This window comes from Coregonus clupeaformis, chromosome 15 (assembly GCF_020615455.1).
Source record: "Coregonus clupeaformis isolate EN_2021a chromosome 15, ASM2061545v1, whole genome shotgun sequence".
Taxonomy (NCBI): Eukaryota; Metazoa; Chordata; class Actinopteri; order Salmoniformes; family Salmonidae; genus Coregonus; species Coregonus clupeaformis.
Window position 1 is genome coordinate 31,241,392 of NC_059206.1, and position 13,842 is coordinate 31,255,233.

The window sequence follows — 13,842 nt, forward strand, 5'->3', positions numbered from 1 at the left end:
CATGAGGATCAACTTCTATCTACTGTATACATGAGGATCAACTTCTACCTACTGTACACATGAGGATCAACTTCTACCTACTGTATACATGAGGATCAACTTCTACCTACTGTACACATGAGGATCAACTTCTACCTACTGTATACATGAGGATCAACGTCTACCTACTGTACACATGAGGATCAACTTCTACCTACTCCTCTTTTAGTATTTTTTGTTGTTGTGTTTTACCCCCCTTTTTCTCCCCAATTCCATCATATCCAATTATGATCTTGTCTCATCGCTGCAACTCCCCAACGGGTTCGGGAGAGGCGAAGGTCGAGTCATGCGTCCTCCGAAACATGGCCCGCCAAACCACGCTCCTTAACACCCGCCCGCTTAATCCGGAAGCCAGCCGCACCAATGTGTCGGAGGAAACACAGTTCAACCGACGACCGAAGTCATCCTTCAGGCGCCCGGCCTGCCACAAGGAGTCGCTAGAGCACGATGAGCCAAGTAAAGTCCCCCTGGCTAAACCCTCCCCTAACCCGGACGACCCTGGGCCAATTGTGCACCGCCCTATGGGACTCCCGGCCAGTTGTGACACAGCCTGGGATTGAACCCCGAACTTCCTTCCACACTGCGATGCAGTGCCTTAGACCGCTGCGCCACTCGGGAAGTCCTCTACCTACTCCTCTAATACTACACATGAGTGATCCACCAGTGACAGGTACTCATATAAACAACTACCTCTGTGTAAGATTATATGCCAAGATACATAAACACACACACACACTCAGACACACACACCAAATACATAAAAACTGTTTCTGTGGTGCTCCTGAGGTGAACCACTGAAGAACCCACATCGATGTCATCGCTAAAAATCTCCCAGATAATAACTAAGACTAAAAAGATAACAACCTTTTGAACCTGAGTGATAACATTCCTCCCCTATAGAAACCTACAGGCTGTATCTCTGATCCTGTACACAGAGAGACAGGATGTCAGCACCAAATCAGGCTCCAGATAACAGGAAGTGAACCCCTGACACCCTCTGAAACCTCCCTCTCCTCTCCTCTCCTCTCCTCTCCTCTCCTCTCCTCTCCTCTCCTCTCCTCTCCTCTCCTCTCCTCTCCTCTCCTCTCCTCTCCTCTCCTCTCCTCTCCTCTCCTCTCCTCTCCTCTCCTCTCCTCTCCTCTCTCCTCTCTGTCCAGGCCAGTGACAGTCAACAGTGATTATTGTGTTTATTGTTTCAGAGGTTTCCCCTTTTCAGATGACCTTCTCAGTGGTCCAGCCAGTCAGGCAGGTCAGAGCAGTATCACTTACACCATGGTTTTCCCTCCATATTGGAAAAACATTGTCGTCCCCCCCAATCCTGCCAGTTCCACATAATAAATAGACTGGACTGGTCCTTCATGAACTTGGTGAGAGGATGAGGGGTTAGGAGGATGTTGCTGGGGTTTGGAGGTGTCATTATCTTTGGGTCTATGGGGGCTATAGTAGTTCAACCAGCTATCGCTACAGTATCATCCACTAAAGCACAGAAAAGCACAGTAGTACTGTATAATACAAGTCCCCAAGGACTGGAGTGCATGAGGCTACAATATGTTTTGGCCAGTGATGTAGTGGTAATAAAATAGGTGGGTAAACGCTGATCGCCATTCACAGTGAATAAAGTAACATTTCCTATACTTTCAATGCATTTTTCGGCATAGGTGTGTAAATGCTTGCGCAAAATAAAAAAGGGGCATAAACGGTTTACCCTGCACTACACTAGTTTTGGCACAGATTTTGGCCTGAGTACTGGGGTTATGATCCCCTATCATATGTAGCGCTTACGTGGTGAGTAACCTTACCTGAGACCTGAAGACCCCCAAACTAATGCCTCAGGTTTAGCTCAGAGGACTATCACAGTCTTGTGGCACTCAGACAACTTGGGTTAAAAATCCAGTGGGTCATATCAGCTGACACCTGCTTACAGTAGGACAACAGGACCTTAGGGACAAGACTGTCATTGCACCAGGTCAAGACAGGTGCCAGGAACCCAATACAATACCAACAAAGACAGGAAACTATATCTTTGTTTGAAAGGACAAGGTTAGCTACACAGTCAGGTATTATTATGCAACAGGTATTATTATTTATCCTAATCTGATTTTTATAAATACAATGGAAAAGCAGCACGTGGCAGGTTATGCAAGTTAAGTTTCAGAATGAAGTTCTCCGTGAGGTCAATAAATCTATTTTGGAATTCTTTCAGATCTACTGTTCTGTATATTTTTGACCATGCTGTGTATACTGAATGTACTAACCTTTTGTGTGGATTCTTGAGGAAAAGTCAGAGACAAACGGTCCCCTTCAAGCCTGGTTACACAAGTCTTCTCTTCAGGACCTGTAGAGGCAACAGAGATTATGTATTATAGAGAGTAACACACAAGCACATACATGCATGCACACACACACACAAACACCAGTGAACAACCTGCTTAAATCATAAAACCACATAATCTCTAGAGAGACCACTGGTTAACCAGTCAGGAGCTCTGTCAGTTTTGGCTCCCGGACTAAATCTGATGGTATTTTCCACGCAACCTGAGGAGTCTGAGCAGAAGTTTTAAGAGGGAGCCATGTCACCTGGAGAGATAGGGAAACTGTTCAACAGCACGTACTGTCTAATAAAATCTACATCTGCACTCTGAATCCCTTATTTACCCTAATCAGCAGCAAGATTGCGTAATATGGGTTATGCTAGAAACATTAGTGTAAGGTTATGCACAGGAAGTTTGTGGACTGTGTGTGTGTTCTCAGGAGGAACACAGTCACATGGATTTAGGCCTAAACGATTTACAGCATTAACTCTACTGTTGGGGGGAGAAGGACTAGATTAGAAGGAAGAATCCTTGGGGTTGTTTCAAGGGTTGCTCTGCACTTTTAGGTTGTTCACACACCTTAGTTCCAGATGCATAGAGTAAAACATTATTTAAAAATCCAGGGAGATGTATATCTTCACTAACACAGTGTTTCCGTTAGCTTTTTCAGGTTGGTGGTGAAACAGGGGGATGAATAGCTAGCTGTATTAACAGCTTCCTCCACTCTCTGAATGTGAAGACATACAGCTGAAGTTGGAAGTTTACATACACTTAGGTTGGAATCATTAAAACTCATTTTTCTCCCACTCCACAAATTGTAGACCTCCACAAGTCTGGTTCATCCTTGGGAGCAATTTCCAAACGCCTGAAGGTACCACGTTCATCTGTACAAACAATAGTACGCAAGTATAAACACCATGGGACCGCGCAGTCGTCATACTACTCAGGAAGGAGACGCGTTCTGTCTCCTAGAGATGAACGTACTTTGGTGCGAAAAGTGCAAATCAATCCTAGAACAACAGCAAAGGACCTTGTGAAGATGCTGGTGGAAACAGGTACAAAAGTATCTATATCCACAGTAAAATTAGTCCTATATCGACATAACCTGAAACCACCATAAAAAAGCCAGACTACGGTTTGCAACTGCTCATGGGGACAAAGATCGTACTTTTTGGAGAAATGTCCTCTGGTCTGATGAAACAAAAATATAACCATTTGGCCATAATGACCATCGTTATGTTTGGAGGAAAAAAGTGGCAGCTTGCAAGCCGAAGAACACCATCCCAACCGTGAAGCACGGGGGTGGCAGCATCATGCTGTGGGGGTGCTTTGCTGCAGGAGGGACTTGTGCACTTCACAAAATAAATAGCATCATGAGGAAGGAAAATTATGTGGATATATTGAAGCAACATCTCAAGACATCAGTCAGGAAGTTAAAGCTTGGTCGCAAATGGGTCTTCCAAATGGACAATGACCGCAAGCATACTTCCAAAGTTGTGGCAAAATGGCTTAAGGACAACAAAGTCAAGGTGTTGGAGTGACCATCACAAAGCCCTGACCTCAATCCTATAGAACATTTGTGGGCAGAACTGAAAAAGCGTGTGTGAGCAAGGAGGCATACAAACCTGACTCAGAATGGGCCAAAGTTCACCCAACTTATTGTGGGAAGCTTGTGGAAGGCTACCCGAAACGTTTGACCCAAGTTAAACAATTTAAACGCAATGCTACCAAATACTAATTGAGTGTATGTAAACTTCTGACCCACTGGGAATGTGATGAAAGGAATAAAAGCTGAAATAAATCATTCTCTCCACTACTTAAAATAAAGTGGTGATCCTAACTGACCTAAGACAGGGAATTTTTACTAGGATTAAATGTCAGGAATTGTGAAAAACAGAGTTTAAATGTATTTGGCTAAGGTCTATGTAAACTTCCGACTTCAACTGTATGTTTTAGAACACACTACCAATCAATCAACTGTTAAGGGCTGGTTCAATAACCTCCGCCTAACGTCTGATTTAAGAGAACACTTCTGTATTTTGCCATCAGCTATAGAATGGAAGATCACTTTACTTAATGGCCAGTTCTATAATCAATACCCTGCAATAAACATCTCATTGGCTACAGTATATCATGATCTCAGCTTCCTGAGGAAATGGAACGACCCATAAATAAATGTTTTTTACATTTACATTTAAGTCATTTAGCAGATGCTCTTATCCAGAGCGACTTACAAATTGGTACATTCAACTTAGGATAGCCAGTGGGACAACCACATCTTGATCACAGTATAGTCTATAGTTATTTTTTGTGATCCAGCTGCTCTGGTGATAACAGCTCTCAGCCAATCAGATCTCCTTTCCCTCTGGGTTATCAAGGTTATCAATAGATTGTCGTCAGAGAGCACTCAGGGCTTCTCAGAACACGTAGAACACCAGAGGTTCTCACCAGATGTCAGGTGGATCACATGACACCTGTTGGGCCCTGGGCTTCTAGAACACCCACTTACCATTGTCAGTCCTGTATGCCAAGAAGAGTGGGAGACATCATATGTTATTATCATCATATTGTAATGTTTTATGTCCAGTCAGCTGGGCTGATACAGTTATGACGTTCAGCAACTCAGGGTGGGTTTGGCAGGGTGTACACACACACACTTCACACGTCCGCTCTAAAGGCGTTCCAGTTTTCCATTGTGTGTGTGTGTGTATGTGTGTGTGTGCATTAGGGCTGTCCCCGACTAAAAAAGATCTCGACCAAGAGTCGTCTGTTCTTTCGACCAATCGATTGGTCAAAATGTTAAAACGTGTATTTTTCATATATAGACACATCCTATGTGTTTTAATCAAATCAAGTATATCCACTGAGCTTGTCTGACGCTTTAAGCGAACTGTTTGATGAAATAATTAAGACACACAAATGACTAGAAGGAGTCTGACCGCAATTGATTTGATTGTGCCGCGCCTGGCTCAGACTTGCTGCACGGTGTTAAAAAAATGACAGCGAGGGACTGTTTGGCTAGCATCCGTTGTCTCTCTCTCCTCCCTGCTGCAGCGACCACCACAGAACATTAACAGTGTGTATCGCGCTGTCCGTGTTGCTGAAGCTGCAACATAATTACAGCCATTTCTGACGGAAAAGTTATGTTACTGAAATCTCTAATTCGTTTAGGGAAAACATTCCCTATTCCCTCAACCGCTGCTCTCTTTACGTGACACATGTATGCATTGCATGCACGTGACAAATAGGGCCTGACCTATAGCATATCATAATCACATCAATAAATTGGATATAACAAACTCTGAACACAGTAACACATGTGACAGCAAAATGGATGCAGAGGACGTGACAAATAAACTTGAAACGGGGGAATGTTTACTGTTTGCACAGGAGGTAAAGGGGAAGTCAGATGTGTGGAATAAATTTGACAAGTTGTGGAAAATACTGGAGATAAAGACAAAGAAGGTATGGAGCAAGCGCTGCTTGCATATTACAGTGCATTCGGAAAGTATTCAGACCCCTTGACATTTTCCTCATTTTGTTACGTTACAGCCTTATTCTAAAATGGATTTTCCTCATCAATCTACACACAATACCCATAATTCCAAAGCAAAAACAAGTTATTAGAAAATTGTGCAAAAACTAAAAGAAAACTGAAATATCACATTTACATAAGTATTCAGACCCTTTACTCAGTACTTTGTTGAAGCACCTTTGGCAGCGATTACAGCCTTGAGTCTTCTTGGGTATGACGCTACAAGTTTGGCACACCTGTATTTGGGGAGTTTCTCCCATTCCCCTCTGCAGATCCTCTCAAGCTCTGTCAGGTTGGATGGGGAGCGTTGCTGTCTCTCCAGAGATGTTCGATCGGGTTCAAGAACGGGCTCTGGCTGGGCCACTCAAGGACATTCAGAGACTTGTCCCGAAGCTACTCCTGCGTTGTCTTGGCTGTGTGCTTAGGGTTGTTGTCCTGTTGGAAGGTGAACTTTCGCCCCAGTCTGAGGCCCTGAGCGCTCTGGAGCAGGTTTTCATCAAGGATCTCTCTGTACTTTGCTCCGTTCATCTTTCCCTTAATCCTGACTAGTCTCCCAGTCCCTGCCGCTGAAAAACATTCCCACAGCATGATGCTGCCACCACCATGCTTCACCGTAGAGATGGTGCCAGGTTTCCTCCAGACGTGACGCTTGGCATTCAATCTTGGTTTCATCAGACCAGATAATCTTGTTTCTCATGGTCTGTGTCCTTTAGGTGCCTTTTGGCAAACTCCAAGTGGGCTGTCATGTGCCTTTTACTGAAGAGTGGCTTCCGTCTGGCCATAAAGGCCTTATTTGTGGAGTGCTGCAGAGATGGTTGTCCGTCTGCCTCCGCCACATTGTTCTCAACACCGATATGCTGGTTAACTTTGCTATTATGCTCATAGCAACATGGTCTAGGAAAAGGTGCCAATTCAACAGCGCACTGATGTGTTTCAGAACTGTAGAAAGTGACCACTATCCAATGCGTGAGAAAACACATTTGTTATTAAATAATATTATTTCTATTTGTGTTGCAAAGTAAACTGTGAAGAATGTTTATTTACTTATCGCAATGACTGGAAGTCTTTGGGTATCTGATAGCAGTCATTGCGCTAACGCTAGTTAGCATTGGCTTGCGAAACTACCTCTAACTTCTTTCATACTGGACACAGAGACATAAAAATGTGACGGACCTGCTCGATTCGGTCTTATGTAGCAAAATTTGATAAATGTTTTACATTGGACAAAAGTAGAGACTCAGAGCTAGAAAATGGTATATCATACACTACAGTTGAGAAACATTTACATTTTAGTCATTTAACAGACGCTCTTATCCAGAGCAACTTACAGTTGTTGATTAACTTGTAACCCCACTTTTGAGAAAATGGACCTTGAATGTTTTGGTACACCTACTGGAGAGCTCTTCTTTGTCTACATCCATTCAGTATCGTTCACACCCTCTTAAGCCTTAGCCCCAACCATCTCTTTAAGGATTAACATGTGAGGCCATGTACTAAACAACCAAAGATTTCAAGACTAAAGGTTGGTTTATACTACGTCTATCGACAGTTGTCGCAGTGACATCATGAACATCAAACTTGTCGTTGTCGTTATGAAAAATAATAAACACAAAAACTACAGGCTGTATGACATCAGGAGCCTGGTGGTCCAAAATAGCATAACTGTTGTATTTTAACACCAATAAACCCACCTGTTTAAAAATGAATGTAATATATGCCAATCTAGCAAACCTGGTAACTAAAAGCAACTTTCTAAACAACGGTTTGGTTCGTTTATAGCTTGTTAGCTAGCTAGCTAATGTTATGTTAGCTGGATAGCCAGTTCAAATAATGACCATATCATATAGCAGCCAGCTCTAGGAAGAGTCTTGGTGGTTCCAAACTTCTTCCACTTCTTCCATTTCTTATTCTTATTGTCTCTGCCTTTAGGCCTATATATCACGGTCACAAGGCATATGAATGAACAAGTTATAGAGCAAACAACGCAATTATCACAACACATAGGTTGTAGTATGGCTTTTTTTTGGGGGGGCTTGGCTTCTCCAACGATTTTACCCACACACCGCTACTGTACGGTATGAAGACTAAACAGGATGCGCTCTTAGGCCTACAGCTCGATGGTGGTTATACAAGGCTGCTATACTAAGCCTACTAATGATAATGACATTACCTATTATTATATTGATGATCATAATAATAATAATAATAATAATAATAATAATAATAGTAATAATAACAATAAGAATGAGCCATTTGATTAGATGTTCAGGAGTCATATGGCTTGGGGGTAGAAGCTGTTTCGAAGCCTCTTGGACCTAGACTTGGCGCTCCGGTACCGCTTCCCGTGCTGTAGCAGAGAGAACAGTCTATGACTAGTGTGGCTGGAGTCTTTGACAATTTTTAGGGCCTTCCTCTGACACCGCCAGGTATAGAGGTTCTCGATGGCAGGAAGCTTGGCCCCAGTGATGTACTGGGCCGTACGCACTACCCTCTGTAATGCCTTGCGGTCGGAGGCCGAGCAGTTGCCATACCAGGCAGTGATGCAACCAGTCAGGATGCTCTCGATGGTGCAGCTGTAGAACCTTTTGAGGATCTGAGGACCCATGCCAAATCTTTTCAGTCTCCTTAGGGGGAATAGGTTTTGTTGTGCCCTCTTCACGACTGTCTTGGTGTGCTTGGACCATGTTAGTTTGTTGGTGACGTGGACACCAAGGAACTTGAAGCTCTCAACCTGCTCCACTACAGCCCCATCGATGAGAATGGGGGCGTGCTCGGTCCTCTTCTTTTCCCTGTAGTCCACAATCATCTCCTTTGTCTTCATCACGTTGAGGGAGAGGTTGTTGTCCTGGCACAACACGGCCAGGTCTCTGACCTCCTCCCTATAGGCTGTCTCGTTGTTGTCGGTGATCAGGTCTACCACTGTTGTGTCATCGGCAAACTTAATGATGGTGTTGGCCATAAAGTCATGAGTGAACAGGGAGTACAGGAGGGGACTGAGCACGCACCCCTGAGGGGCCCCCGTGTTTTGGATCAGTGTGGCGGATGTGTTGTTACCTACTCTTACCACCTGGGGGTGGCCCGTCAGGAAGTCCAGGATTCAGTTGCAGAGGGAGGTGTTTAGTCCCAGGGTCCTTAGCTTAGTGATGAGCTTTGAGCACTGTGGTGTTGAACGCTGAGATGTAGTCAATGAATAGCATTCTCACATAGGTGTTCCTTTTGTCCAGGTGTGAAAGGGCAGTGTGGAGTGCAATAGAGATTGCATCATCTGTGGATCTGTTGGGGCGGTATGCATATTGAAGTGGGTCTAGGGTTTCTGGAATAATATAATGGTGTTGATGTGAGCCATGACCAGCCTTTCAAAGCACTTCATGGCTACAGACGTGAGTGCTACAGGTCGGTAGTCATTTAGGCAGGTTACCTTAGTGTTCTTGGGCACAGGGACTATGGTGGTCTGCTTGAAACATGTTGGTATTACATACTCAGACAGGGAGAGTTTGAAAATGTCAGTGAAGACACCTGCCAGTTGGTCAGCGCATGCTCGGAGTACACGTCCTGGTAATCCGTCTGGCCCTGCAGCCTTGTGAATGTTGACCTGTTTAAAGGTCTTACTCACATCGGCTACGGACAGTGTGATCAAACAGTCCTCCGGAATAGCTTATGCTCTCATGCATGTTTCAGTGTTACTTGCCTCGAAGCGAGCATAGAAGTAATTTAGCTCGTCTGGTAGGCTCGTGTCACTGGGCAGCTCACGGCTGTGCTTCCCTTTGTAGTCTGTAATAGCAAGCCCTGCCACATCCGACGAGCGTCAGAGCCGGTGTAGTACGATTCGATCTTAGTCCTGTATTGAACCTTTGCCTGTTTGATGGTTCGTCGGAGGGCATAGCGGGATTTCATATAAGCTTCTGGCTAAGAGTCCCACTCCTTGAAAGCGGCAGCTCTACCCTTTAGCTCAGTGCGGATGCTGCCTGTAATCCATGGCTTCTGGTTGGGGTATGTACGTACAGTCACTGTGGGGACTACGTCATCGATGCACTTATTGATGAAGCCAGTGACTGATGTGGTGTACTCCTCAATGCCATCGGAAGTATCCCGGAACATATTCCAGTCTGTGCTAGCAACACAGTCCTGTAGCTTAGCATCTGCTTCATCTGACCACTTTTTTATTGACCGAGTCACTGGTGCTTCCTGCTTTAGTTTTTGCTTGTAAGCAGGAATCAGGAGGATATAATTATGGTCAGATTTGCCAAATGGAGGACGAGGGAGAGCTTTGTACCCGTCTCTGTGTGTGGAGTAAAGGTGGTCTAGAGTTTTTTTCCCTCTGGTTGCACATTTAACATGCTGGTAGAAATTAGGTAAAACTGATTTGTTTCCTTGCATTAAAGTCCCCGGCCACTAGGAGCGCCGCCTCTGGATGAGCGTTTTCCTGTTTGCTTATGGCCGTATACAGTTCATTTAGTGCGGTCTTAGTGCCAGCATCGGTTTATGGTGGTAAATAGACAGCTACGAAGAATATAGATGAAAACTCTCTTGGTAGATAGTGTGGTCTACAGCTTATCATGAGATACTCTACCTCAGGCGAGCAAAACCTCTAGACTTCCTTAGATATCGTGCACCATCTGTTGTTTACAAATATACATAGACCGCCACCCCTTGTCTTACCAGAGGCTTCTGTTCTATCCTGCCGATACAGTGTATAACCCGCCAGTGTGTGTGTGTGCGTATGTGAGTGTGTGTGTGTTTGTGTGTTTGTGCATGTGTGTTTGATAGACCAAGGGGTGAGAAAGAAAGAGAAAGAGAAAGAGAAGGGTCTGAAAGGAGGAGGTAGGGAGAGAAAGTAAGGGATCAAGATGTAGAGTGGAGAAGGGGAAAGGTAGAGAGACAAATACCAGAAAGACAGAAAGCTTCCTCAGAAGATGCTTCCTGTATCATATCTCTCAATCTGTTACACACTGGTCTTGGTCGCTCTCTCGCTCTCCCTCCCCTGCTCACTCTCTTCCCTGCGCATCAGATGAATGCTTACAGCGAAACTCCATGTTTTTTCATAGAACCTTGAGAGAGTGTCTGTATCTGAGTTTATAGATACACAGGACACATTGTCAGTGTAAACTGTGTTAACTGTTCCATTGAATTTACAGGACATTACAGCTTCTGATGTCTATTTACACAACACAGAACTCATAATTGCTCTCCTTGACCATAAGTCCCCCTCTATGTACAGTATGTGTCCAAGTTCTATTCTTGGAAACACTGACTATATCCATGGTAATTCAATGAGACGGTTTATTCAAAGTATGTACTATACATTCATATCACTAAAGACATACATAAAATGTGAAGAATATTGATCTACTTATCGCAATGACTGAAAGTCTATGGGTATCTGCTAGCAGTCATTGCGCTAACGCTAGTTAGCATTGGCTTGCGAAACTACCTCTAACTTCTTTCATACTGGACACAGAGACATAAAAATGTGACGGACCTGCTCGATTCGGTCTTATGTAGCAAAATTTGATAAATGTTTTACATTGGATAAAAGTAGAGACTTAGAGCTAGAAAATTGTATATCATACACTACAGTTGAGGAACAATGGGAAAGTAATTCTGCTTTGAAAGTTGATTAACTTGTAACCCCACTTTTGAGAAAATGGACCTTGAATGTTTTGGTACACCTACTGGAGAGCTCTTCTTTGTCTACACCCATTCAGTATCGTTCACACCCTCTTAAGCCTTAGCCCCACCCATCTCTTTAAGGATTAACATGTGAGGCCATGTACTAAACAACCAAAGATTTCAAGACTAAAGGCTGGTTTATACTACGTCTATCGACAGTTGTCGCAGTGACATCATGAACATTCTATTGTCGTCCGACGTCAAACTTGTCGTTGTCGTTATGAAAAAGAATAAACACAAAAACTACAGGCTGCATGACATCAGGAGCCTGGTGGTCCAAAATAACATAACTGTTGTATTTTAACACCAATAAACCCACCTGTTTAAAAATGAATGTAGTATATGTCAATCTAGCAAACCAGGTAACTAAAAGCAACTTTCTAAACAAGTTTTGGTTAGTTTCTAACTTGTTAGCTAGCTAGTGAATGTTAAGTTAGCTGGCTAGCCAGTTCAAATAATGACCATATCATATAGCTGACAACGCCTTAACTTTACCAAATTTTTATTCATTATTACATGAAAATAAACTCACAACAAGATAATTATTTACAAGTTAATGGCGAGCCAATTACAGAAAATACCTTACAGTTGTGAGTGTGACTAAATAAAAGCAGGGAATTCTACCTGAGAATTTTTTAACTTGGACACTGTTTCGTTGGCTTAACCTTATATCCTAATTTGACTTTGGTGCAGGTCATGTTGTTCTTCACATTACCGTCACTGGTAAATACATACTTTATCAAATAAAATCTAAGTTTATTTGTCACATGCACAGGATACAGAAGGTGTAAACGGTACAGTGAAATGGTTACTTGCATAGTGGAATCTTTTGTTTAGACATGTAGCTAACTAGCTAGCTAAACAATGAACCATAATCCCAACTCATAACATTACTACCCTGCATAAATCTGCAGGTAGCTAATCAACCAGGTTCAATGTTAGCTAGCTAGTTAACATTAGGCTATAACTAGCAATGCGAATGACTCTCAGATACGAAATGAATAACATTACTACACAGATCATACACGTAATGTTAGCTAGCGAGCCAGCCAGCTAACGTTAGCTAGCTAGCTAACAGTACACTTTAACTTGCAATGAAAACAACTTTCTGACAAAATTTTCACCGTATAATATCTGAAAATGTGGCTAGCTAGACTCTCTTACCCATATACATGGATGAACGATTCTCCCTCTCTGTCACGGATGCCATGGTTGCCCTTAGATTGAAGATGTAATCCAGAGACAGGTGTTTTATACAACAGCCTTCTGTGTGTTCTCTTTTCGACTCCCTCTGCATATTAGCAATCAAACGCCAGAATTTTCTCCATCTCCTTAGCTAACATACTCTGCTTTCACCGGGCATTCCATTGATTTCAAAACTTGGTCCTCCAGAAAGTGGAGAGAAACACTTTTGCAGTTCTACTATGTGATATCTTTCAAAAAATATTTTTAAGGATTACCTACACATACTGACCAGCTCATGTTACAGACAGAAGCGTGCTACTTGGCAGACCAATCTGAACTCATCGCTCGGCATGTCCAGCCCATCCATTATCTCAGCCAATGATAGCTAGCGGGAAGGTATTTCTGCAAATAACGTATTTTGATTAAAGAATATATGTTTACGTTCAAATGCCTCTCCTGTGAAGTAGTGACGCGCAACATACGCCTAGTTTTCTGAAACAAGTCACAAATGGTATCCACGATTTCATCAAACTCTGGTGAAGTAGATAAATGGCCTCATTGCCAAAATCCTGAAGTATCCCTTTAACACATGAAACCTTTAGGGGTTGTGAAAAATGTGTTGCTATTTGTAATATTTGTGAAATGCTCTTTAAATAAAGTTTGATTCGACTCCACACTATGAGAAACACCTGCAGACATTGATGGGACAGTCACAGTAAGTTAGAATGTTAAGCCACTCCTCCATACTTCCACACACAAACACAGACTGGTATACACTGTATATTATAAGAGAAATGCAGAGACGACTAACACAACCAATTATATTTCTGCAGAATAATAACCAAGCTATCCCTGGTCAGTTCTGTTCTGTTTTGTTCCCACTCTGCAGGCCAGCTTTCTTACATTTAACGCACATTTTGTTTGGAGACCAGTGAGGAGACCAGAGGCTTTCAAAGCCTTGCCAGGAGCTCTTCAAAGAGACAATCGGAGGAAAAGGAAAAACCTTTGTGTTTGTGGTGCCGCTGCAGTTTCCGTTTGGGTATCAGAGCTAGCTACCTGCCTCCGAGAGAGAGAGAAAGTGGGACTGAGGCGATATCACTC

General features: G+C 43.2%; 1 protein-coding gene across 3 annotated transcripts in view; it reads right to left on the reverse strand.

Moving 5' to 3' along the window:
- lhfpl2a (LHFPL tetraspan subfamily member 2a) overlaps positions 1–13,842 on the reverse strand; it is a 63,792-nt gene that overhangs the window by 32,353 nt on the left and 17,597 nt on the right. For all 3 annotated transcript variants that reach the window (XM_041898616.2, XM_045225105.1, XM_041898615.2), the window contains exon 2: positions 2,295–2,374. The gene's annotated coding sequence lies outside the window, so the exon portion shown is untranslated. The remainder of the gene's footprint in view (positions 1–2,294; positions 2,375–13,842) is intronic.